This window comes from Lissotriton helveticus, chromosome 3_1 (assembly GCF_964261635.1).
Source record: "Lissotriton helveticus chromosome 3_1, aLisHel1.1, whole genome shotgun sequence".
Taxonomy (NCBI): domain Eukaryota; kingdom Metazoa; phylum Chordata; class Amphibia; order Caudata; family Salamandridae; genus Lissotriton; species Lissotriton helveticus.
This window is the reverse complement of record NC_136061.1, coordinates 483823136-483849924: the sequence shown is the minus strand read 5'-3', so window position 1 is coordinate 483849924 and position 26789 is coordinate 483823136.

The following is a 26789-nucleotide window of genomic DNA, read 5'->3' as shown; positions in this document are numbered from 1 at the left end:
CAAGCAGCATCAAAGGAAAAGAAGCATGTGTCAGTGGCAACACAACCACGTGTCAACCACACCCCAATGCCGAAAACTCGGGACCTGGACACACCCAGGGAACACCCAGCACCCTAGACACGAAGTGGGTGAGGGATCGCGAACCTCCCCACAAAAGGGGAGGCTGGGACTTGAACCCGATTCCGGACCTGCCGGAAGACACCCAGCTCGCAGACTTGAACTGTCGAGAGGGATCATGAACCTAGGGGCAGTTGTGTCGAGAGGGATCATGAACCTAGGGGCAGTTGACACCACAACAAAAACCACACCTCAAAATCGCTCCCTCCGTGCTCGAACCGGCAGGGAGAAGGGCCGGAAGGCCACAAGCCACAAGCTACAAGCCACAAGTGCAAATGCAACTGTAAATAGCAATCGAGCAGAGCACCTGCCAAGAAGGTGTGCAAAAAATGAAATGGGACCACTGAGAGACACAGAGGGTTCGTGAATCGTTACCCTAGTCAATGCCGCGGGGTGGGGCCGGAGTCCTAACCAGAGCTAGCCACAAGGGGACTGCACACAGGCAAGTAGGCAACACCACGGAAACTCAAGGGAAAAAAATAAAATATTCCTTGACTCACCAATGGTATGCACGAGACTGCGGCGGGGACCCCTCAAGGCAGCCCGTGGATATTCTCCAGATCCACCGCAGGAATGGGCTAGGCACGATGGGTTGGGCGCCAGCTGAAAAAGGGTAGCTCTTGACCCTTTCGGTCAGTGGTCACCTCGGAAGTGGACTCAAATCACCAACACAGCATTCCACTGAGAGAGGCAAGGAATAAAGATGTAAGATACCAGAATTTCAAGTTTGGAGTGACACTTTTTATTACTAGCTCACGAGCAGAAAAATAAAAGCATATCAATTCGGGCTCTAAGACAAGTTCCTACCAAGGATCCAGACTTCACTCTGTCTAGAGTAAATGCTAGATGACAAATGCTCAAAATATAGCAAGGCAAGACTGGAATAAAATGTATACAAATGAACATGAGCACAGATGTTCAAAGATCCTATGCTACTGAGCACATTGATGTAGACCTCTGGCGCATTCAAGCAAAATATTTAAGATAGTTCTTTACTCATTAGGTTAAACATTTCTATCAGGACCCTGAATTGTGAGGTCAAGGCTAGAAGGGCACAAGTAGAATTAGCTCAGAATAGAACATTTTGCTATTTAATTCAGTGTCTGGTAGTTTCTGGAAATAAGACTAGTCTCCTAATGACAAGAAGAGAGAGAGATGGCTAAAAGATTATATCAAAGATATAAAGGAGCAGAAGGGGTCTCTGCCCTGGGAGATCAACAACCTGAGTGAGGCGCCGGTGTCCCAGGTCAGAGATACGGCTAGCCGGAGGACAACACCACGCTCAATGCCAGGCATCTGCAGAAGAGTCCTGCCTTAGAATCTGACAGTTGAGTCTGATATACCTGAAATTGAGGAACCAATGTTCTATGGTGACGCACTGGCCTACGCCCTTTCAGTGTCGGCAGTTGAACCACAAGTGTCCCAGGACACCGGAAGGACCTCTCTGAGGGACATTTTGTTCCGTACACTTTGAAACAGAACAATTTGTACATTTCTGAAAGAACATTTTGGTCACGTACATTTAGTATTGCGATAGGTTGCTGTTTTTCACTTGGTGCAAGCTATGTTTCAAAATATTAGTTAAGCCATGTTTTCAAGAAGCTGTACCAACGGACACCAGTCTGTGCATGAGTTGAGTGGGTGTTGGCCTTTGTGGAAAATTACTACTTCACCTTAAGCCAATTCGCCATGTTATTTTCAGTGCAGCTGAGAAATGTATTATTAACCTTACTGTGGCCTATTGCATGTTGCTAGGCCACGACATGCCTTCTGGGCCTCAGCCTTGGGCCTATAACCCCAGGATTCAGGTAGTTAGCGGGATTTGGTATGTTGATCATGCCTAGCAAGAATTGAGGGTTTTTAAGCATATTTCAGGGTCTCAGTGGCAGGCCCATGGATGATATTTCGCTATCAAGACAGCTAAGGGATGCTTTTTCTGGTGATCAGATGGTAGAGCGTGATTTTAACCCTTCATCATTTCCAGTACAGATAATTTTCAGAAAGAAATTGCCACGTTTCAGGTGAAATCAAGTGAGAGGCCTAATTTTACTTGTGTGTGTTGTCGACGCACTTATTATAAGAATCAGACTAAGTTAGTGGATTTATATGCGAAAAGTGAAAGTGAAAATAATAGTGAATGGAAGGATTTTGCAACATACTTGATGGTAGAAAATTGTTTTGATTTGGGATTGGATCAACGTGTGTGTACTTATTGTTGTAACAAATTAAATCAAAACCGGATGCCTGCTAGAGCGGTTCATAATAATGAAATGAAATGAAATGAAAAATTATATTTATATAGCGCATACATACCCGAAGGCCTCGCAGCGCTTGAACTGAATAGTGTGGTGAGCAGATAACAGTATTTAGCACATTTTAGCAAACAGGTGAGTTTTTAATGTTTTCCTGAAGACCATCCGGTCACTGATCTCCCGCATATTCGGCGGGAGCGAGTTCCACATCTTTGCCGCCATGTGTGAAAAAGCCCGACCTCCCCAACGAGCCTTATTGACTTTAGTTGTAGTGGCAAGATGCAGGACGCTGGAGCGAAGGGTTCTCGATGGAATGTAGGGTAAAACCAAAGAGCGCAGGATAGCTGGGCCTGTTCGATGAAATGCTTTGTGCACAATGCACATAGCTTTGAAGTGCATTCTGGCAGCTATTGGGAGCCAGTGGAGTTCTTTTAAGGCCTTCTTTGCTGATTGCCAGCGAGGGATGCCAAACAAAAGTCGAGCAGCACAATTTTGTGTGACTTGGAGTCTGTTGATCACTGCTACCGGGGCTCCCAGATATAACGCATTTCCGTAATCCAGGCGGGAGAGTATTAAGGCCTGAACCATGATTCTCCTCGCCTGGAAAGGAAGCAGAGGGAGGATCTTCCGGAGCATTCTCAACAGTCCAATACAGATGGAAGCAGTTTTGGTGGCCTGCACAGAAAAATATAATGCTTTATCAAGCCAAACTCCAAGGCTTTTGATGTGGGGTTTTGGTGAGGGAGGAGAGCCAAGACAGGCGGGCCAGATGGAAACCAGAGTGGTCGGTGCGAGATTGCCCAGTAGCATAATCTCTGTCTTCTCCCCGTTGAGCCTGAGACATGAGGAATGCATCCACTTTGCTACAGCCTCTAGACAGGGCCCCAAGGTGTTGGATGAACCCTCTGTGTGATCCAAAGAGACCACCAGTTGGGTATCATCAGCGTAGGTGATGATACGCACACCGAAGGGCTGAACTATCCCTGCCAGAGGACTCATGTAGACATTAAAGAGCGTGGGGCTCAGGGCCGAGCCCTGAGGAACCCCACAGCTCAGTGGATGTTTCAAGGATACTACCTCGCCCTCAAACACCTGGAAGAAGCGCTCATCCAGGAAGGAGGTCAGCCATTCCAGGGCCGCGCCCGACACGCCCATGCCACTTAGACGATGTAATAGTGTGGCATGGTTAACCGTGTCGAACGCGGCACTGAGATCTAATAGTATAATGGCCGCCTTCCCTCCCCGGTCCAGCACAGATCTAGTTTCTTCCGTTACCGCGAGTAAAGCGGTTTCGGTGCCATGTTGAGGGCGGAATTCCGTCTGGGAGGCACAAAGCAGCCCGTTGGACTCCAAATAATCTACCAGTATGTTGTTAATATGTCTCTCCAGCAACTTACTCATCCAGGGGAGAAGGGAGATAGGGCGGAAGTTGGCCAAGTTGTTCTGATCTAATGTAGGCTTTTTGAGAAGGGCCCTAACCATCGCACATTTCCACTGGGCAGGGACCAAGCTGGAGACAATGGACGCATTTAAGACGTCTAGGATGACAGGACATATGGCCTCGCTGACTTTAAGGAGGGTCTGGGGAGGTGGCAGGATCATTGGGAGATCCTGAGGTGACTTTAGAAAATATTTTCAGCAATGTGATGGAGTCAAGAAGAGGGAAGTTATCGAGCGAACAGTGAGCTGGAACGTCCGCTTTAGGGCCAGCAGTGGTGACCAGCTCCTCTATATCAGTGGGGAAAGAGGAATAGATGGCCTGAATTTTCTGAGAGAAAAAGGTAGCCAAATTGTTGCATCGAACGAGCGCACCAACAGAGGATAGGCACTCAGGAGGGGGGGAGATTAGTGACTTTGCTATTTTAAATAATTCTTTGGGGGAATTTGCAGCTGAATTAATTTTAGAGTCATAAAATTGGATTTGTGCAGTTTTTAATTCACTCTTATATGATTTAATAGCCGCTCTATACTCGGTTTTCTTGGATTGCGAGTATTCTCGCCTCCAAGCTCTCTCCAGTTTACGACACGATTGTTTCATGGTTCTGAGGGCGGGGGAGTACCATGGGGCTACTTTGGATCGCTTTATGGAGTGTAGAAATTCTTTTGGAAGAACCTGGTCCAAAGTATCAGTAATCCAGTTATCATAGTTAGAGGTGGCTATACTGGGGCTCATTGATTTGGAAGGTAAATGGTCATCAAGAGCCAGTCTCCAATCAGAAAGAGGCAGTGAAGCCCATTTCCTACCCCAGTGCTTATTCTTATTTGGTGGCAATTGCAAAAACAACAAGTGATGGACTGAATGTGGATCAATGTCACACACTCCCCCAGTCAAAAGATCTGGGCCCAAATCCATCGTTTTTTTGCACTCCACACCACCCTGGGTTAGACAATGGCGATATGCAAATCAGCTCTGACCCTGTTGCCCCATGGGAACAGTCCAGTCCGAACTACAAAAGCCATGTCCTTCCCAGAACGGAATCAAGCATCCGAGGACCGGACCGGTTTCGAGGTAACACCTCTCTTCAGCCCGGCTAGCTTGACTCCAAGTGGTGTGGAGTGCCTGGGACCCACGTCTGGGCATCCCCAGCGCACTTAGGGCGGCAATTGCAAAAACAACAAGTGATGGACTGAATGTGGATCAATGTCACACACTCCCCCAGTCAAAAGATCTGGGCCCAAATCCATCGTTTTTTTGCACTCCACACCACCCTGGGTTAGACAATGGCGATATGCAAATCAGCTCTGACCCTGTTGCCCCATGGGAACAGTCCAGTCCGAACTACAAAAGCCATGTCCTTCCCAGAACGGAATCAAGCATCCGAGGACCGGACCGGTTTCGAGGTAACACCTCTCTTCAGCCCGGCTAGCTTGACTCCAAGTGGTGTGGAGTGCCTGGGACCCACGTCTGGGCATCCCCAGCGCACTTAGGGCGGCAATTGCAAAAACAACAAGTGATGGACTGAATGTGGATCAATGTCACACACTCCCCCAGTCAAAAGATCTGGGCCCAAATCCATCGTTTTTTTGCACTCCACACCACCCTGGGTTAGACAATGGCGATATGCAAATCAGCTCTGACCCTGTTGCCCCATGGGAACAGTCCAGTCCGAACTACAAAAGCCATGTCCTTCCCAGAACGGAATCAAGCATCCGAGGACCGGACCGGTTTCGAGGTAACACCTCTCTTCAGCCCGGCTAGCTTGACTCCAAGTGGTGTGGAGTGCCTGGGACCCACGTCTGGGCATCCCCAGCGCACTTAGGGCGGCAATTGCAAAAACAACAAGTGATGGACTGAATGTGGATCAATGTCACACACTCCCCCAGTCAAAAGATCTGGGCCCAAATCCATCGTTTTTTTGCACTCCACACCACCCTGGGTTAGACAATGGCGATATGCAAATCAGCTCTGACCCTGTTGCCCCATGGGAACAGTCCAGTCCGAACTACAAAAGCCATGTCCTTCCCAGAACGGAATCAAGCATCCGAGGACCGGACCGGTTTCGAGGTAACACCTCTCTTCAGCCCGGCTAGCTTGACTCCAAGTGGTGTGGAGTGCCTGGGACCCACGTCTGGGCATCCCCAGCGCACTTAGGGCGGCAATTGCAAAAACAACAAGTGATGGACTGAATGTGGATCAATGTCACACACTCCCCCAGTCAAAAGATCTGGGCCCAAATCCATCGTTTTTTTGCATTCCACACCACCCTGGGTTAGACAATTTTTTTGCAATTGCCGCCCTAAGTGCGCTGGGGATGCCCAGACGTGGGTCCCAGGCACTCCACACCACTTGGAGTCAAGCTAGCCGGGCTGAAGAGAGGTGTTACCTCGAAACCGGTCCGGTCCTCGGATGCTTGATTCCGTTCTGGGAAGGACATGGCTTTTGTAGTTCGGACTGGACTGTTCCCATGGGGCAACAGGGTCAGAGCTGATTTGCATATCGCCATTGTCTAACCCAGGGTGGTGTGGAGTGCAAAAAAACGATGGATTTGGGCCCAGATCTTTTGACTGGGGGAGTGTGTGACATTGATCCACATTCAGTCCATCACTTGTTGTTTTTGCAATTGCCGCCCTAAGTGCGCTGGGGATGCCCAGACGTGGGTCCCAGGCACTCCACACCACTTGGAGTCAAGCTAGCCGGGCTGAAGAGAGGTGTTACCTCGAAACCGGTCCGGTCCTCGGATGCTTGATTCCGTTCTGGGAAGGACATGGCTTTTGTAGTTCGGACTGGACTGTTCCCATGGGGCAACAGGGTCAGAGCTGATTTGCATATCGCCATTGTCTAACCCAGGGTGGTGTGGAGTGCAAAAACACGATGGATTTGGGCCCAGATCTTTTGACTGGGGGAGTGTGTGACATTGATCCACATTCAGTCCATCACTTGTTGTTTTTGCAATTGCCGCCCTAAGTGCGCTGGGGATGCCCAGACGTGGGTCCCAGGCACTCCACACCACTTGGAGTCAAGCTAGCCGGGCTGAAGAGAGGTGTTACCTCGAAACCGGTCCGGTCCTCGGATGCTTGCTTACGTTCTGGGAAGGACATGGCTTTTGTAGTTCGGACTGGACTGTTCCCATGGGGCAACAGGGTCAGAGCTGATTTGCATATCGCCATTGTCTAACCCAGGGTGGTGTGGAGTGCAAAAAAACGATGGATTTGGGCCCAGATCTTTTGACTGGGGGAGTGTGTGACATTGATCCACATTCAGTCCATCACTTGTTGTTTTTGCAATTGCCGCCCTAAGTGCGCTGGGGATGCCCAGACGTGGGTCCCAGGCACTCCACACCACTTGGAGTCAAGCTAGCCGGGCTGAAGAGAGGTGTTACCTCGAAACCGGTCCGGTCCTCGGATGCTTGATTCCGTTCTGGGAAGGACATGGCTTTTGTAGTTCGGACTGGACTGTTCCCATGGGGCAACAGGGTCAGAGCTGATTTGCATATCGCCATTGTCTAACCCAGGGTGGTGTGGAGTGCAAAAAAACGATGGATTTGGGCCCAGATCTTTTGACTGGGGGAGTGTGTGACATTGATCCACATTCAGTCCATCACTTGTTGTTTTTGCAATTGCCGCCCTAAGTGCGCTGGGGATGCCCAGACGTGGGTCCCAGGCACTCCACACCACTTGGAGTCAAGCTAGCCGGGCTGAAGAGAGGTGTTACCTCGAAACCGGTCCGGTCCTCGGATGCTTGATTCCGTTCTGGGAAGGACATGGCTTTTGTAGTTCGGACTGGACTGTTCCCATGGGGCAACAGGGTCAGAGCTGATTTGCATATCGCCATTGTCTAACCCAGGGTGGTGTGGAGTGCAAAAAAACGATGGATTTGGGCCCAGATCTTTTGACTGGGGGAGTGTGTGACATTGATCCACATTCAGTCCATCACTTGTTGTTTTTGCTATTCTTATTTGGTGGCATAGGCTGGATGTTAGTGGACCACATAAAGGGTACTAAATAGTGGTCAGTCCAGGGCAGAGGTATAGGGATTTCCACTGTTAGACTGTCAAGATTACTAAAAATGTGGTCCCAGAGGTGGCCTTTATTGTGCGTTGGATGAAAACCTTTTTGCAACAGGTTAATGGCTTGCAGATTAAGTCGAAGACCAGTAACTGTTGCATCCTGGGAGTCATCCAAATGCAGATTCAGGTCGCCCAGCAGCGTAAAATTTGCTGCCGGGAGCATCTGATTAGCGGCCACATCTGTCAGCTCAGTGATAAAGTTATTCAACGGGCCCGGTGGTCGATAAACTAATATACCAGAAAAAGTGGATGTCGGGGAGAACTCCAAAGTAAAGTGCAAACTTTCGCATGCTCGCATAGCCGGGAAGGAAATGCGGCATCGGAAGATGTCTCTATGTATGATAGCCAACCCTCCACCTCTACGTAGCTTACGATCTAGTCGTTTTAGGGTATAACCATGAGGAATAGCCCATACTACAGTAGGATCCATTTCCAGCTGGAGCCACGTCTCTGTCAAAAAGAGGGCGTCAGGATTGAGTTCCTCTATCAACATGGCTAATTCGGTACAGTGTCTAGGTAATGACCTGCAATTGAGAAGGAACATTTTCCGATCATGTCTAGGAGGATGTATTAGTGTGCTCGAGATGGACGTAGCCCAAGTGCAAATTTTACAGTGGGCCATCGGATTGGTCGGAAAGACCGAATGAAGACATGAAGGGTTAATGCTAGATCTTAAAGCCAACAGAGAAGAAGCGCTGTATATAATGCGAGGCCCTACCATGATTCTCGGTGGAAGCAGAGCACCAGACGCGTCTGGACGCGGACTGGTGCAGACTAGCTTCTCTTTGGCGCCTCTTCGGCGCTCCCGCTGCGCGTCACCGCTGCGCGGCCGAACCGAAGTTTTAATAGATTAAGGGACAATGGAAGCTAGAGCGTCACCCTCCTAAAGATGGCCGCCCTGCGTGGAGTGATCAGGAAGTGAGGACGCTTTTCCTCCCTCCACAGCAAACAGCATGAATTGCTGCGGTGGACCGGGGAGTCAGCGTGTAGGTAAGGCAGAGATTCAACAATGTTAAAAATACAGTCAATAACACATTTTTAAAATCACTGCTAGCAGAAATGCAAGTTTCCTGCCCAGCGCTAGCACAACGATGTTCTTAGTTCAACAATTTGTGCGCGAGTGCACTGAGCCCTTTAGTAGTCAGAGGGACAGTGGAAGCTAGAGCGTCACCCTCCTAAAGATGGCCGCCCTGCGTGGAGTGATCAGGAAGTGAGGACGCTTTTCCTCCCTCCACAGCAAACAGCATGAATTGCTGCGGTGGACCGGGGAGTCAGCGTGTAGGTAAGGCAGAGATTCAACAATGTTAAAAATACAGTCAATAACACATTTTTAAAATCACTGCTAGCAGAAATGCAAGTTTCCTGCCCAGCGCTAGCACAACGATGTTCTTAGTTCAACAATTTGTGCGCGAGTGCACTGATAATCTGGAATTGGTTGAGATTCCTTCTGAATTGAAGGATTTAAATACTTATGAATCTATTTTGATTCAAAGTATCCATCCCTTTCAGGCTATTGTACGAATGGAGCCAAAGACAGGGAAATTGCCTCTATCAGATTTACAGAGAATATTAAAGGGAAGAGTTGTTTATTTGCCTCTAGATTTGAAGAAAAACATTAATACAATTGGAGTAGAGAAAGTGGAAAAGGAACCTCTGGTTATCTTAGTTAATGGGGTTCCGACAAAGAGTAAGAAAATCTGGCAAGATTTAGTGGATGTTAGGAAAGTCAAAAAGGCAACATTGTATTTGAAGAAAAACAATAAGTACTACAAGAATGTATATGTTGCAGAAGAGGAAGTAAGTGAAGAAGAGGATAGCGATTTGTGTGCTGGTCAAATTGAGAAAGTAGAAGCCTCTAAAAATGAAGAAATATATGAACATTATAGTGTTCATCCTTTGCATTCCAAGGAAGTCATGGGGAATGCTATTGAGTTGTTTCAAATGAAACAAGCCAAAGGAAGTCCTATTAGTGTTTGGGAGGAAAGTTTGGAAGCTCGGTGTTTCCCACAGCTATTTCCAACAGGTCAAGGAGGAAGATATGATGAGCGACCTGATCAAATTCCTGCTTCTGAATACCGGACTTTACGATTGTATGCAGAAGATCCTAGGTTTCGTCAATGCATTCCCTATTTGTTTCATCTACTGTTTGAAAGCGATCTGTCTGGACTGTCATATGCAGTGAACCACATCTTGAAAAGTGGTGTACAGATGCAAAATATCTCGGCAAGTGACTTTATGGATAAAGTCAATGTGCAAGACAGTATTTTGGATTCTCACCTGATTAATCTCATGGCGTGTCAGCGTGGTACTAATGAGTACTGGTACCGTCGTCATGGTGATTTAAAATGTATGCTGAGGAACTTAGGAACTCCCACATGGTTCCTCACTCTCAGCTGTGCCGAGTATGGCTGGGAAGATTTACTTGAATTTCTACGAGAGGCAAATGGAAACATTGAAAATATCGAATTCAAGACACCCGGAGAACTGTGCTCCTTGGATCCAGTGAATATATGCAGGTACTTCAATCATAGATTTGAAGCTATGATGTCTTTCATCATGAACAAGAAAAATCCACCTCTTGGAGAGGTGTTGGATTTCTTCTGGAGAAAGGAGTACCAAGCAAGAGGTGCTCCTCATATACATATGCTGCTGTGGATCAAAGATGCACCCAATTTCGGAACAGATCCGGATGACTTAGTGATGAGTTTCATAGAACAGTATTCTACATGTGCTGACCAAAGGCAAAGGAACACAAAAGCCTAAGAGAACAAGTTTTACGCTTCCAAAGCCATCGTTGTGGAAAGTACTGTCGTCGTAAATTCAGAAACAAGGACAAGTTCTACACAAAATGTCGTTTCGCCTTTCCACGACCGGTGATTTCTAAAGGAAGAGAGAACAGTTTGATGTCTTCACTGCGACATAATGTGATGAAGAAATCACCCACAAATACGTACAATTTGAAAAGGAACGAAGAGTCCAAGTACATCAACAACTACAACCCAGTGATTTTGTCCATGTGGAATGCTAACATGGATATACAGTTTGTGGCTGATAACTGTGTGGCTGTGGCTCGGTATGTGACATCTTACATCACCAAAAAAGAAAAGACAGAATTGAAGGATATGTGGGAGGACATTTCCCATGAAAAGAGCCTCAGTAAGAAGTTGTACAGTTTCAGTCTGAAGATGTTGTGGCATCGAGAAATCGGAGCTTACGAATGTTCTGACCGGTTGTCTTCAGCAAGTCTCTATGCCAAATCCAGGAGTATCATTTGGGCGAGTCTTGGTCTTGCTGCAACGCGTAATCGAGTTCTGAAACCTGTATGGGAAATTGAGTATTTGGCGGAAAAGGAGCCAAACAGTACAGATATTTTGAAGACCAACATGTTGGATACATATTATCCAAATAGAAGCAGTCACCTCGAGAATGTTTGTCTGTATGAGGTTCTACAAAATTACATATTCAAGAGGAACATCAAAGAAGATATTGATAAAGGAGTGTATGCTGTAATTGGAAGTGAGGGATGTCTGGTCAAGCAAAGAAAATGCCACATGGTAAACCATCGAAAATTGAGTGGCGAATCTCCTGAAAGAAAAGAGTTTTTCTATTTAGCACTTTTGCAACTTTTCAAGCCTTGGAGTGCAGAAGAGGAACTGCTTGGAGATTTCCTCTGTTACGAAGACTCTTTCAATGCCGCCAAGGAGACCATAGAATGTCCTGTTTTTCCCAAATATCTAGAAATGTTGAATGCGGAAATCGAGCAGGAAGCAACGATTGCAGCCGAGATTGCTAGAGACAGTTCTCAGGACAGTCAGAGTTCTGTTTCATTGAGTCAGGATCCACTAGGAGGACCAGTTATCGAAAATGAAGCTGCCACTGCCATGATTGAAGTGGAAAGAGCCATGGCACATGCTCAGGAGGATGCGGTTAACTTAGAAGACTTGGAAAGACAACTCAACGTTGAGCAGAGGAAAATATATGACGAAGTTACCAACTAAATAGATCATGGATTAAGTCATGAGAAGAAAGAGTGCTCATGTACGTCGTTGAAGCCTGTCGGACTGTACGTGAGTGGAGAAGCGGGAACTGGAAAAAGTTTCCTCATTAAAGCAATTTCATGTTATTTGCAGAAAAGGACTGAGTCATCGCTGTCTTGTGTTGTCACCGCTCCAACTGGACTGGCAGCACATAACATTAAAGGTATTACTTTGCATCATCTACTGATGCTGCCAGTGGAGCATGATAACAAATTACAATACCACAACTTATCTGGAGATGCTTGTTGTGAAGTTTCAAGAATCTTGAGGAAAATGAAACTTCTTATCATTGACGAAGTAAGCATGGTTTCCAATGTCATGCTTGCCTTTGTGCATTTGAGAATGCAAGAAGTTCTCAAAACAGAGTATGATGTGTTATTTGGTGGCAAACACATCATTGTTTTCGGTGATCTTCTGCAGCTGACACCAGTGAAAGGACAACCTGTGTTCAAAATGCTCACGCATGAAGATACCAGGAAGTTCCTAGGAAGCATTGGCAACGTTAATATATGGTTAAACTTCAATTATGCTGAACTGCGTGAAAATATGCGTCAAGCGAAGGATGAAGATTATAAGAATATTCTACAAGATGTTAGAATCGGAAAAGTGACCGAGCATGGGAAAGAAGCTTTACATGCACGATTACTGTCAAATTTGTATCCAGAAGAAGACGTTGTGCCTGAGAATATTTTTCAGAAAATTACTGAGAAGAAATCTGGAATATGTTTGATGCCAACTCTTGCAGAATGTGCCATCTTCAACAACAAAATGTTGCATTTAGAAAACCGAGAGATTGTGAAACTGGAAGCCATTGACAGAGTAGAGCATATGGGAGCAACAATTATTTTGTCTGAGAATTTGAAATCAAAATTGGATTCATTAGAGAAGACTATATCTAAAACTGCTGGTTTTGAAAAGACTCTGAATGTGTGCTTAAATTGCCGTATAATTTTAAGAAGGAATTTACATGTTGAAAGAGGTCTGGTAAATGGATCAATGGGTAATGTTGTTGATTTTGAGAAATACAGAAATAGAGATGGAATTGAATTTTTAAAAATTAAATTTGATGGCATTGAGGAAGTACAGCTAATTGGTCGTTGCTCTGCTAGGTTTTTGCTTGTAAAAGACTTATATGTTCGCCGTAAGCAGTTTCCTGTTTGCTTGGCATGTGCGGTGACAATCCATAAATCGCAAGGTTTAAGTGTAGACAGTGCATTGGTGAATATTGGCAGTTCTGTGTTCAAGGAGGGTATGGCATATGTGGCATTGTCACGAGTCAGAACTTTATCGGGATTGTACTTGATTGAGTGTGATGTCACAAACATTTGTGCGGATCTAGATTGTGTTAAGGAATACAATAGTTTAAGAGGAGAGTATGCGCCACATTTGCCTCAATATCCTTTGTTTGAGAAACGTGTGGTAGGCCGGAAACGAAGAAATGTGACCAATAGTAGAGAGGTTGTAGCAAAAAGACGAAAAGTCGATGAACCAGAAATTATAAGCAGAAAGAAAAAGGATTTTGTTGAAGATGTTGTTGGTTTTCAATTTGAAAACAGTTCTGGTGTCAACTGCTATGCTAATGTGGTGGTTAATGTTTTGTTTTCTCTAGAAAATTTAAAAGAAGAGATTGTGGTCAATTCGGATCAAAGATTTTGCAGTTTGTTGAATTCTGTGTTAGAGAAATGTAGCACTGATAGAACAAAAATAGAAAGTGTGTCTGAAATTCGAAATCTGTTAGACAAATGTTCAGGTCAAACGCAATTCTCTCAAAATATTCAGCAAGATTGTCAGGAGTTTTTAATGTATATGCTTGATGTATTGCAAGATGAAGGTGTAGATGTAGATCACCTGTTTGGCCTTTCTTATCAATGGCAGCATGACTGCGAGAACTGTAGGGTATCAAGTACTACTAGTGTAGACTCAGAAAATTTTATATATTTAACTTTGCCAGACAGTAAATCAGTGTCCTTTAATAAGCTAGTAAAAGCAGCCGATCACAACATGGAGTGTAGCCAATGTAAGTCTGAAATGTTGTCCACATTATTTATACGACCATATGGCCAGTATGTCCTTTTAATGTTCCAACGATGTAGGCCTGATGGAACAAAATTGACAACTTTAATAAAAAATATTGTGGCTTTGCAGTTGTCAATATCAGGAAAGACTTTTGTAACTGCAGCAATTATATATCATGACGGTCCTTCAACAACATCAGGACATTACACAGCTTATTTGAAGTCTAGAAACGGCTGGTCATTCTGCAATGATTCTGTTTTAACTTTTAAAAAAAATTGCCTTTTGACCTTAAAAATTCTTACCTGGTGTTTTTACAACCAAAATTTTAGGGAAAGAATCTCTGGATTTGCTCTGAGGAATTTCAAGAGGTTCTAATGGCTCCTACACTATTTGGCCTTGAGGATAAGTGTAGTACAGAGTCAAAAGTTATTTTTCAGTTTTAAGTAGTTCCTGAAAAAAAAGAAGGTTTTCTTACAGAAAGTGGTGGGCACGGATTAGTTAAAGGACAACAGAGTATTTCCCGAAGCAAACGGTGTTCTTACCATAACACTTGACGTCATGGAAAAATAACTGCACTTTGCATGAGTTCAGAAAAACTGTTTCTTTTAATAAGCTAATTCAAGCAGCGAATCAAAACATGGAGTAGAGGTAATGTAAGTCTGCAATGCTGTCGACATATTTTGAACAAACTTTTGGTTATAATGTCATTTAAAAATTCCAACTATATAAACCTGATGAAAATAAGTTTTCAACTTTAATTTCAAATGTTGTGGCAACACACTCGTTGATTTTAGAAAAAAAATTCTAACTGCAGCTATTATATGACATGATGGTCCTTTGACAACATCCTATTATTACACATCTTATTAAAAATATTCTTACTTTCTGTTTTCAGAAGAAAGAATTTAGGGTAGGTAACTGGCCTATAATGATTCTAGGGGTTGATATAATTTTATGTACTGTTTTAAATTGCTTTGTGATTAAAAGTGATGTAGAGAATTAAATAATTGTAGTAGTCATAGAGGTAGTGTAAGTCTGCTTCATAGTAAGCAGTATCAGTGTCATAGGAAATGTGGAACATGAGTGAGCAAGAAGGGTGAGATATTACTACTACAGGATTGTGAAAGTGATCTTGAACGTTTTCTTTCTGAAAGTTGCGGAAAAAGAAAATGACGGGATTTGCTTAGAAGAATTCCAAGAGTTATAAATGGCTCTTACACGATTTGGCCTTGTGGAAAAGTGTGGTTGAGAGCGAGAAGTCATTTATTGTATGTAACATATTTGTCAAAACGATGGAGCTTTTCTTTCAGAAAGTGGCGGGCTGAAAATAATAACAGCACAACAGAGTGTAAGCTGTTCATAGGATATCCTTCGACGTCATGGAAAGTAAGTTAATTTTAAGGAGTTCTGATTTTTGATTGGTTATGTTATATGGGTTTTTTAAACACAATCATTTTGATTGTGTTTTTTTTCCCCGCTGTTATATGATGAATACCTTCAAGTCACTGTTTTAGTGAAATTTGATATATTTTGAGAACAGCAAAAATAAACCATTTAACATGTATAATTAATTCTGTACTTTTTGTATTTATGATATACATTTAGAACTGTGTAGGAGGCATGGAGAAGCTGAGGCTTCTGTAAGTGTCAAAGCTGTTGCATGCAGTGCTCACCTTCTGCGTAGTCTTTCATATGATAGACTACATCTGCACAATGAGATACCTAAGCAAAGGAAACACAGGTGATGTGATTGTGGAATGAGCAAAAAAAATTGCACGTTTTTCAATTACATTACCTGTGTTTCCTAACATTACGCATCACATTGTGTAGATGAGGTTTAGGCCTGTTCCAGGAGACAGAGGAGGTCTGACGTTTGTTCAAGAGTGCAGTGGACATGACTCACTTCGTTGGTAGGCCTGCACATGTATTATCTCCTCTGTACTCTTCAACAAGCCTAAATTTCATCTGCAACCCTGAGTAGGACTCACCTGAAACAAATCTGTGGATAGGCCACACCTTATCAGCATCTAGAAACAATCATTTAAAATGTTAAGGGCAGATTTATGATGGCCGTGCGCCTCTTTTGCGCCGCTGTTCCGTCACTTTTGTGACGCAGGAGCAGTGTAAAAGATGCACCATGTTGCAAGATAGGCCTCACTTCATCTCCAACAAGATACCGTCAGTTTAAAATGTATATAATTAGGACTGTGTAGGGGGCATGGAGAAGCTGAGGCTTCAGTAAGTGTCAAAGTTGTTGCATGCAGTGCTGAACTTCTGCGTACTCTTTCATATGCTGGACTACATCTGCACAATGAGATACCTAAGCAAAGGAAACACAAGTGATGTGATTGTGAAATGAGCAAAAGAAATTGCACGTTTTTCAATTACATCACCTGTGTTTCCTAACATTACGAATCACATTGTGCAGATCAGGTTTAGGCCTGTCCAGGGAGACAGAGGAGGTCTGGCCTTTGTTAAAGAGTGCAGTGGACATGACTCACTTCATTGGTAGGCTTGCACATGTATTATCTCCTCTGTACTCTTCAACAAGTCTAAATTTCATCTGTAACCCTGAGTAGGCCTCACCTCAAACAAACCCCTGGATAGGCCACACCTTATCGGCATCCTGAATCAATCATTTAAAATGTTAGGGGCAGATTTATGATGGCTGTGCGCCTCTTTTGTGCCGCTGTTGCATCACTTATGTGATGCAGCAGTGATGCAAAAGATGCACCATGTTGCAAGATAGGCCTCACTTCATCTGCAACAAGATACTGTTAGTTTAAAATGTATATATTTAGGACTGTGTAGGGGGCATGGAGAAGCAGAGGCTTCTGTAAGTGTCAAAGTTGTTGAAAAACTGTTTGTCCTTCAATCTTTTCCCTTGTCTTTTCTAATTTTTAAATACATGTTTTAATATTTTTCAAATTTTTGTTCTTTCTTTCACAGATTGAAAGTATAAAAATAACAAGTGACTAAGTTAACGACAATTATAAGGTAAATGTTTTGTACTCTTTTCATTACATTTCTATCACATTTAACTTCTATTAGTTCCACTGCTTCATTTCTTTAACCCTCAGTTTCCTGCCTTTGCTACTTCTCTCATTTCTTTCTCTATTACTTACTTACCCTATTCCTTCCACTCCTTTTCTCAGTCCCTCTGTTCTCATAGTTCCTCACTCCTGTTCACTCACTCCGTCTCTATTACTCTCACTGTCTCTGACTGATCACTCTTTCACTAATAGTTCATTATGCTTTCTCCCTGTAGTTCAAGCACACTAAGGGGCATATTATCAACACAGGCAATAAAATTATCGCTGCTTTTATCGGCAGAAAACTGCCGCAAAAGCGGCTTTAGCGGCAGATTTCTGCCGATAAAAGCAGTGATTATCGGCAGAAAACTGCCGCAAAAGCGGCTTTAGCGACAGTTTTTTGCCGCAAAAGCGGCTTTAGCGGCAGATTTCTGCCGATAAAAGCAGCGATACTTTTATCACCTATGTTGATAATATGCCCCTATGTTATTTACATTCCTTTGCTGTTTCAATCATTCCTTTTCTGTTACTTCTTCTTTTCTGCTTTCTGTTTTTTCTCTCTGTTATTCCACATGTTTTAATCTTATTTTGAACATTCACTCACATTCTCTAAGAAACTCTTGTTTATTATTCTTCTACTCTCCTTTTTTCTTTCACTTCCTTATCTATTTTGTTTTTCACAACTATACCCTCTTCCATCTTTTCTTCGGTAAATAGATCTATTAAACAGTATCTCTGTGTTTCTCCCTATAGCTGTCTTTCTTTTAACATTACTCTCTGTTTCCTTCCCTTATACTTACTCTTCTTTTTAAAAAAAAAATTTTTTTTGTTTCGCTTCCGGTTCGCGTACCGGCGAGCGAACCGGGAAGCGAACCAAAAGTAATAGAGGTTGCCAGAGTGCTAAACATTCTAGCAATTTTTTTATAAAGGGGAGGTAGTTATGAAAAGAACTTTTTTAAAATTATTTTTGTTGTTTTATATTTTTTTATTATTTTTCTGAACATTTTTTTACTTTTTTTGTATTTTTTGAACGGTTTTATATTTTTTTTGTTTTTTTGGGGGGGAAACAAAAACGATTCATTGTAAAGGGCTCAACAGGAGCAACACAAAAAAAAGAATTTATTCTCTGGGGCGTTTCGGACAATCATGATTATCAATTGCTAAGTTGATTAAATTGATGCTACTTTCTCTGTAGCAATTCAACTGACCGCAACGCACGCACACTTGTTTGATTGTCCCGAACCTCATCTGTATATTTGGGACCATGTCCCTCGCCTCTGGTCCCGTCACTTCCTCTACATTTGATCTTCGGGCCACAGGAGGGGGGTTGTCCTGCATGTCACGTAGCTGCGCAGCACTGTAGTTGATAGGATGCCACCTCTCCATATGGCGATGCATCGTATAATTGCCATAACTGTATTTTTTATTTGCCCCCCTGGACAGATCTTTCTTGCATATAAGGCAAGTTACATACCGGGCATTCACTTTTTTTTGGCCCCGGGAATATTTTAAAAATTGCCAAATGAAACTCTCTTTGACACGGGACGTCCTAGGCTCTTCTTCCAAAAACTGCCTCCTCTCTTGCTCCTCTTCCTCTTCTTCCTCTTCTTCCTCCTCTTGATTGAGGATTACCTGAGGAGGAGGTCCTCTCTTCCTAGATAGGTGGTGGTGGTGGTGGGGGTGCACCAGCTGAATCTACAACACTTGCCATTGCTAAGTGATGAAAAAAGGTCTTCCTCTCACAAAGATGAAAGTCTGAGTGAGGAATCAAGGAGGGGTTTTCATCATTTGGGAAAAAAATAGTTCTGAACCAATGAAAAGTGTTATTTTTAGGTCACATGACCTAGCCTTACATCATTAGGAAACCAAAAGTGAAATGAACCAATGAAAAGTGTTATTAACAAGTCACATGACCTGTTAAGATTACGTTACGCGCTCCGCGCCGCGTCCCGGATCGCTTCCGGGAAGCTGCGCTTCGCGCATCGGGTGCGCTAACGCGGCGCGTCATATGACGCATTACGCGACAACGCGATACTACAGTGTTTCTGGATGTTTCAGACTGAAGCTGGCGTCAGCATGAGAGCACCCCGTGGCTACGTCGTGACCGTTCCGCGAGCAATCGTGGCAGTCGCTCTCCACCGGAAGTCTGCGGGAGTCGGGGGCCCCGGTGACTCTTGTAGAATCTTCAAGGCTGAGGGGACGCTTTTGGGAATGGGGCCCATGCCCTAGCAGTCAAGCGTCCGAGTTCCAGGGTTGCCCAGAGCCATCCTTGCAGGCCAGGCCCAAGTCTGTGGAGCCGACCGCCATTTCGTGAGCTCCGTGGCAGCCGCCTGTCGCTGTACCACAAAAGTGGGTGCAATTCAGCCGGATGGCGGGTGAGACACTGTAATAGCAAGAGCAGACGCAACTCAGCTGGCCGAGAGAGGCACTGTGCCGCAAGAGTGGGCGTAACTCAGCTGCCGAGTGAAGCGCTGGGGTGCAGCTGAGAAACCTCCACCTGGGGAGGTGGGGGAGGCTCGTTCGCGCCGCCTCTCCCTTCCGGTGCACTGCACGCCGTCTCGTGGTGCAGGTAGGCACTGTGCCGGAAGAGTGGGCGTAACTCAGATGCCGAGTTAAGCGCTGGGGTGCAGCTGAGAAACCTCCACCTGGGGAGGTGGGGGAGGCTTGTTCGCGCCGCCTCTTCCTTCTAGTGCACCCCACGCCGTCTCCTGGCGCAGGTATATGTGATGGTCGGACCAGGGCACCGCAGGACGTGTCTTCAGGTCAAACGGATTGTGGGACAAGGTCCAGAATGGAAGAGTCACCAAAAGACAAAAAGTTCCGCCGGACCCCGGGAGCCGGCCGCCTATGTCGGGGGCGATCTCAAGCCACAGCATGGCAACAAGACTTGGGGAGGGGGCAGGAGCCAAGCGCCCCTTCTGAGTCCGCGCCACCACACCGCCCCTCGGGGGCCTCCGTCAAGCGGCTCAGGGAGGCACCGCAGGCAGCGGTTCTTCAGATCAGTGGTCTCACCGGCAAGGCTCCCCCCCGTCAGCAGCGATCGTTGGCGCTGTGGTTGCGGCCGGAGGCCCCGCATAGTCAACGCCCCGGCCTCTCCATCTCGTAGGCCGCAGAGTAGTCGGGGAGAAATCCCGGGAACGGCAGCATGTATTTGGATCGATGTTGCAGCAGGCTGCCATGTAAATAGTTATTTAATGAAACGTTTTACCCTGTTACTTTGCTGGTGTGTTGTATATATTTATAATATTTGCATAGGGTTTGTCGTTATTTTGGGCGGGGTGGGCGGCGGAGCCGAGCTGTCTTGCAGCCATCATGGCGTCGAGCTCGGTTCCTCTCACTAGTTTCATATTTCTCATGAGGGGTTGTTCCTAATGTTTCTATTTTAGCGAGGTCAAAAAGAGATCCCATTAGTGGGCTACTGATTTTGCTTGATTCCTTTAGTTTTTTCTAACGATTTTTCACTATCTGCAAAGACTAAACAGAGTATTGCGACTATGTGCTTGTTTGTAAATAGAGAATGAACCAAAGAGAAGCAATTCCAAAACAGTAAATGCTTGGATAACAATCAATCAAATGGAGAGGGAAGCAGGCACGACGGATTACAACGGGGACAAAGGCCTGCGTTACCTACCCTTCACTATCTGCAAAGAGAGAATACTCCTAAAAGAAAAGAGGGGAGGGGGGGCAGCGTTCAAAGCACATCAGCGTGCATAAACACGAAAATGTTTTTACCTACCACGTACTTGACATTTTAAAGCTTTTGATATTTGCTAAAAAAAAACATTGAAATTCACTGAAAAAACCATAGGTTATAGACCATATATAATTAGGAATTAGCATTTACAAAACCTTGAAAATTCACTGAAAAAACCATGGGTTATAGACCATATATAGTTAGGAATTAGCATTTACAAAACCTTATTTTATTCACACAAAACCATTGAAATTCCATATATAGTTAGTTGCACTAACTATATATCGCGCACCCACAATCCACTGCTGATGATGTCACATATTACATCATTCATGACATGGTCAGTGACATCACTGATGACATCACTGATGACATCTCAAATGACATCACTGATGACATCACTGATGACATCATTCATGTGATAATACGATGAACCTCTTCAGACTCTAATATAACCTTAGATACACTCAGTGTAAACAGACACTCACAGACTGTCACTCATCCATGGAGCTACTCACACACCTAGTCAGTCTTGCAAAGAATCAATCACACCTCCATTTCCTCAACTATATAGTTATACACACCTTACTTATTGAAACATATACTAACACATATTTACTCTCTTATACAATCCCTGATACAAGTTCACAATGATCCATACAGCCACTCACACATTCACTGGCTCTTATGCACAGTTATTTATATATGTCAACTCTCACATGTACTGTGTTTTACATATGTACTTACTTTGACATGTAGCACTGAGATATCCATTCACTCACCAATACACTCATGCACACAGTCAACCGCCCATACAGCTGTTTCCATGTGCACTTTTGAACCCATACATCTAGTGAATCAACTGCTCACACATCTATGCACAGAGTCATACACCACCCAGCCACCCACACACACACTCAGTCTCCCATACAAATACTTGGGCAACCAATCAATAACCCATATAGTTAGTCATATAGCTAATGATCAACACATGCAGCAGATTACAGAACAACAGACACAATGATGCACAAATTAAAACAGTTTAGTCACTAACCCATGCACTCAGTGAGACACATTTAATCACTCACTCATACAGTCAGTCATGCACCTACTAAATCCTTCATCCAGACACTTATACATCCACTCATTCTTCAATATGTAAGACATATTTTAACTTTACAGAAACATACAGTCACTGGATGTTGTCATCAGTGATGTCATCAGTGATGTCATTTGAGATGTCATCAGTGATGTCATCAGTGATGTCACTGACCATGTCATGAATGATGTAATATGTGACATCATCAGCAGTGGATTGCGGGTGCGCGATATATAGTTAGTGCAACTAACTATATATGGAATTTCAATGGTTTTGTGTGAATAAAATAAGGTTTTGTAAATGCTAATTCCTAACTATATATGGTCTATAACCCATGGTTTTTTCAGTGAATATATATATATATATTCACTGAAAAAACCATAGGTTATAAACCATATATAGTTAGGAATTAGCATTTAAAAAACCTTGAAAATTCACTGAAAAAACCATAGGTTATAGACCATATATAGTTAGGAATTAGCATTTAAAAAACCTTATTTTACTCACACAAAACCAATGAAATTCCATATATAGTTAGTTGTACTAACTATATATCACGCACCCGCAATCCACTGCTGATGATGTCACATATTACATCATTCATGACATGGTCAGTGACATCACTGATGACATCACTGATGACATCTCAAATGACATCACTGATGACATCACTGATGACATCTCAAATGACATCACTGATGACATCACTGATGACATCTCAAATGACATCACTGATGACATCACTGATGACATCTCAAATGACATCACTGATGACATCACTGATGACATCTCATTTGACATTACTGATCACATCACTGATGACATCACTCATGTGATAATACGATGAACCTCTTCAGACTCTAATATAACCTTAGATACACTCAGTGTAAACAGACACTCACAGACTGTCACTCATCCATGGAGTTACTTACACACCTAGTCAGTCATGCAAAGAATCAATCACACCTCCATTTTCACAACTATACAGTTATACACATCTTACTTATTCAAACATATACTAAAACATATTTACTCACTTATACAATCCTGGATACAAGAGCACAATGATCCATACAGCCACTCACACATTCACTGGCTCTTATGCACAGTTATTGATATATGTCAACTCTCACATGTACTGTATTTTACATATGTACTTACTTTGACATGTAGCACTGAGATATCCATTCACTCACCAATACAGTCATGCACACAGTCAACCGCCCATACAGCTGTTTCCACATGCACTTTTGAACCCATACATCTATGCACAGAGTCATACACCTCCCAGCCACCCACACACACACTCAGTCTCCCATACAAATGCTTGGGCAACCAATCAATAACCCATATAGTTACTCATATAGCTACTGATCAACACATGCAGCAGTTTACAGAACAACAGACATAATGATGCACAAATTAAGACAGTTTAGTCACTAACCCATGCACTCAGTGAGACACATTTAACCACTCACTCATACAGTCAGTCATGCACCTACTAAATCCTTCATCCAGACACTTATACATCCACTCATTCTTAAATATGTAAGACATATTTTAACTTTACAGAAAAATACAGTCACTGTATGATGTCATCAATGATGTCATCAGTGATGTCATTTGAGATGTCATCAGTGATGTCATCAGTGATGTCATCAGTGATGTCATTTGAGATGTCATCAGTGATGTCATCAGTGATGTCACTGACCATGTCATGAATGATGTAATATGTGACATCATCAGCAGTGGATTGCGGGTGCGTGATATATAGTTAGTACAACTAACTATATATGGAATTTCATTGGTTTTGTGTGAGTAAAATAAGGTTTTTTAAATGCTAATTCCTAACTATATATGGTCTATAACCTATGGTTTTTTCAGTGAATTTTCAAGGTTTTTTAAATGCTAATTCCTAACTATATATGGTTTATAACCTATGGTTTTTTCAGTGAATTTCAATGGTTTTTTAATAGCAAATATCTATAGCTATAAAATGTATTCTTATTTAAATCCAAAAATATATTTTATATGTTTATTAATAATTTTTTTTAAATATTTTTTTTGTTTCGCTCCCGGTCCGCGAACCGGGAAGCTTCCCGTTAGCTCAATTTGATTCCGCGAACCGGTAAGAAATCAACATAGTGACGGTATCGCGTTGCCGCGTAATGCGTCTTATGACGTACTGCGTTAGCGCACCCGGAAGTGCCCCGGGGCGCGGACCGAGGCGCGAAACGCAGCTCCCCGGAAGCGATCCGCGGCGCGAAAGCGCGACGTATCGCGTTGCCGCGAAAGGCGTCTTGTGACGTATCGCGTTAGCGCACCCGGAAGTGTCCCGGGGCGCGGACCGGGGCGCGAAGCTTAGCGACCCGGAAGCTAACCGGGGAGCGTTCCGCAGCGCGTAACATGAGCGTGAGAGGTCATGTGACTTGTTAATAAAACTTTTCATTGGTTCATTTCACTTTTGGTTTCATAATGATGGAAGGCTAGGTCAGGTGACTTAAAAATAACACTTTTCATTGGTTGAGAAGTATTGTTTTTTCCCAAATGATGAAAACCCCTCCTTCTTTCCTCACTCTGACTTTCATCATTGTGAGAGGAAGACCTATTTTGCTTGTTGGAAAATGGCTTCATTGGTAGCTTCAGCTGGTGGACCCCCACCACCACCACCACCTCCTCATGGGAAGAGAGGACCACCTCCCCAGGTCCTGACCAACACTGAGGAGGAAGAGGAAGAAATGGATGAGGAGGGAGAAGAACCACAATTTTTAGAAGAGTTGCCCCGGGTTTCCAGAAAGAAAGCCAGTTTCATCTGGCAGTTTTATTCGATCCCTCGTGGCCAAAAAAAAGTCAACGCGAGGTATGTCACCTGCCTGATATGCAAGGAACAATTGTCCAGAGGGACGGACAAAAAATATAGCTTTGGAAATCACACAATGCACAGGCACATGACGAGGAAACATCCCCTAAATTACAGCCGGGCGGAATTAAGGGATATGCACGACAATCCAAGACCAACTCCTGTGGCCAGACCAACAATACCGGTTTCTCTAACACCAGAAGAGGCACGGGAAACTGTGCCAAATATTCAAGAAAATTTTGGGCACATGATTCACTTATGTATGCACTGTCGTGCATTATTAGCTTGTGGCAACATGAGCATCAATGCACTCAACCTGGCGTATGAACACCATGATTGCCCTAACCGCCCCCAGTAATTTTTTTTTGCTCCTGTTGAGCCCTTTTCAACGCCTATTTTTTGTTGTTTCCCCCCCCCCCAAAAAAAAACCAAAAACAAATATAAAATCGTTCAAAAAATACAAAAAAAACAAAAAATGTTCAAAAAAAAAAAAATATATAAAACAACAAAAATATATAAAAAAAAGTTCTTTTCAGAACTACCTTCCCTTTCCAAAAAAATTGCTAGAATGTTTAGCACTCTGGCAAGCTCTATTTCTTTTGGTTCGCTTCCGGGTTAGCTTCCCGGTACGCGGACCGGGAACTAACCCAAAAAAATTTTGAAAAAAAAAAAGTGTAAGTATAAGGAAAGGAAACAGAGAGTGATGTTAAAAGAAAGACAGCTATAGGGAGTAAAGAAGAGATACTGTTTAATAGATCTATTTACCGAAGAAAAGACAGAAGAGGGTATAATTGTGAAAAACAAAATAGATAACGAAGTGAAAGAAAAAAAAAGAGAGTATAACATTAACAAAGAAGAGTTTCTTGGAGAATGTGAGTGAATGTTCAAAATAAGATTAAAACATGAGGAATAATAGAGAGAAAAAATAGAAAACAGAAAACAAAAAATAACAGAAAAAGATTAATTGAAACAGCAAAGAAATGTAATTAACATAGAGCCATATCATCAACATAGGCAATAAAAGTTTTGCAGCTTTTATTGGCAGAAATGTGTCGCTAAAGCTGCTTTTGTGGCAGAAAACTGCCACTAAAACCACTTTTGCACCAGTTTTCTGCCAATAAAAAGAGCAATAATTTTATTGGCTGTGTTCATAATATTCCCCTTAGTGTGCTTCAACTACACAGAGAAAGCATTATGAACAAGTAGTGATAGAGTGATCAGTCAAAGACACTAAGAGTAATAGAGACGCAGTGAGTGAACAAGAGTGAGGAACTATGAGAAGAGAGGGACTGAGAAAAAGAGTGGAAGGAGTTGAGTAAGTAGGTAATAGAGAAAGGAATGAGGGAAGTAGCAAAGGCAGGAAACTGAGGGTTAAAGAAATGAAGCAGTGGAACTAATAGTAGTTAAATGTGATAGAAATGTAACGAAAACAGTACAAAATATTTACCTTATAATTGTCGTTAAATTACTCACTTTTTGTTTTTATATTTTCAATCTGTGAAAGAGAGAACAAACATTTGAAAAATATTAAAAAATGTATTTAAACATTAGAAAAGACAAGGGAAAAGATTGAAGGACAAACAGTTTTTCAACAACTTTGACACTTACAGAAGCTTCTGCTTCTCCAGGCCCCCTACACAGTCCTAAAGATATACATTTTAAACTAACAGTATCTTGATGCAGATGAAGTGAGGCCTATCTTAAAACATGGTGCATCTTTTGCATTGCTGTTGTTTCAGAAAAGTGTCGCAAGACACTAAAATTTTAAATAATTGCTTCAGGATGCCAATAAGATGTATACTATCCAGAGGTTTGTTTCAGGTGAGGCCTACTCAGGGTTGCAGATGAGATTTACACTTGTTGAAGAGTACAGAGGAGATAATACATGTGAAGGTCTACCAATGAAGTGAGTCATGTCCACTGCACTCTTCAACAAAGTTCAAACCTCCTATGTTTCCCTGGACAGACCTAAACTTGATCTGCACAATGTGATTCGTAATGATAGGAAACACAGGTGATGTAAATGAAATACGTGCAATTTATTTTGCTCATTTCACAATCACATCACTTGTGTTTCCTTTGCTTAGGTATCTCATTGTGCAGATGTAGTCCAGCATATGAAAGAATACGCAGAAGTGCAGCACTGCATGCAACAACTTTGACACTTACAGAAGC